This window comes from Calidris pugnax, unplaced genomic scaffold (genome assembly GCF_001431845.1).
Source record: "Calidris pugnax isolate Ruff unplaced genomic scaffold, ASM143184v1 scaffold244, whole genome shotgun sequence".
NCBI classification, from domain to species: domain Eukaryota; kingdom Metazoa; phylum Chordata; class Aves; order Charadriiformes; family Scolopacidae; genus Calidris; species Calidris pugnax.
Genome location: NW_015091141.1, coordinates 605,286 through 607,018, shown reverse-complemented (window position 1 = coordinate 607,018; position 1,733 = coordinate 605,286).

Sequence of the window (1,733 nt, the reverse complement as noted above, 5' to 3'; positions counted from 1 at the left end):
CTCATTCTCTCCTCGCTCATTTGAGCTGGGCAATAAAGCACGAGACGAGCCAAGAGCCCGAGCCCTGGGTTGGATTTTGTTCTGCGGAGTGGGGAGGGAGGGGGGGGAAGGCTCCTTCACCTCCCAGGTCGGCTCTGAAGGCAGGGGAAGGGGATGTCCCCCGGGGAGGGATGCGGGTCCGTCAGCCACTGGGGCTTCATTCTGCCCACACAATGCTCTGGGGGAGAGCAGTGAGCCCTTGGGGAGGTGTGTCAACACCAAGAGGACAATGGCAGCACCGGGCTGGCGAGGAGGAGGCTGACCCAGCACAAAAGCAGTTCACTTCCTACCACGCTACTCCCAATCTGCACCTCCTGAGCAGGGCACCTACAAGAACCTGCTACCATAGCTCAGTCCCAGGCAAGGACTCCTCCTCCGCAGTAAGGGCTGGGTGCTATTTCTAAGTTTCCAGGTGAATTTCCAGTGCCGATGGGCCATGGGACACACGAAGGGAAGCACGTGCCTTCACTTGATACAAGATCTTCTCCCACAGCACATCCACCTCTCGAGCTCCTGCTGCTGAGTGTGTGTGTCCCTCTGAAACCCCGGAGCGGTCCCATGGAGCAAAGCACTTTGCTCTCCTGATTTTCCTGGCGCCGTCACCAGAGCCGAGTGCCTTTGCCACGACAGGACCCGGGGATCAATCGCTGTCTTCCCACAGAAACCTCTTCCACCTTCCCCGTCCCTGCTCCTTCATGCTCCAGTGGGAAAAGCTGCTTCCGTCCTTTCCCCACCTTCATCCAGGAGGAGCTGCAGCCCGGCCAGCTCAGGCCCAACCTCTTTGGAAAAGCAAAGCAAGAAGCAGCCGGGATTCAGGGGCTGTCGCACGAGGTGGTGTCACGGATGGAGGGATCCAGAAGCCACAGCTGAGGTTTTGCAGCAAAATTCAGTGTTTTCCCTTTGCTTTAGGCGCGACGCTTCCACCCTCTGCTCCTCAGTCCCCGGTGGGGAGGTGCAGAGCCCATCGGTCTGGCCTTGGAGCTGCCTCCTCACCCTGCCTGCCAAAAACAACCCCCGAGCCCCCGGCCTCCCCGCTCTGCCCCTCACCTCCCACCCTGCCTTCGGCACTCACGAGTTCTAGGGAATGATTGGAATAAAGCAGCTTGGGGTATGTCACACACGAATCCATCTTTCCGTCTGCATATGTAGTATTTAAAAAATACCCAGCACAAGCCCAGGTGGTGGTTGAAAGTCTCTTAAAGCATTTGTGTATCTTCATCAGAAAATCCTCCACTTCTCCCCCTTTGCTGGCACCGGGCAAGTTAATCCAGCGCTTGTATTTACACGGCTGCATAAAATTATCCCTGACTGCTTCTTAAAAAAAAACCTTAAAAAACAGGTGAGAGATATATATATATATGTATAATATTTACATAAATAAACGAAGAAGGCAAGCGGAATGCTTCCTTCCCCTTTCCAATTGGCCAGCGCTTGCCTTGTTTTCTTTGTTTTTGGCAACAGCAGGTGAACATCCCGGTGAAAACTGTCCCCCGTCCCTATTTCTTTTTTTTTTTTCCTACATCCAACCCTCACTATTGCACCAGCAATCTGTTCAGGAGTCCAAGAGTTAAAGTTGCAGCACAGACTCTCCTTGCCTACTCCCTTAAGCCTCTCAATCTTCCATTAAATCCATTTCTCCATTCAGACTGGATGAGCTGTTTCCCCCCCCCCCATTCCCCACGCCGGCAGCTGCT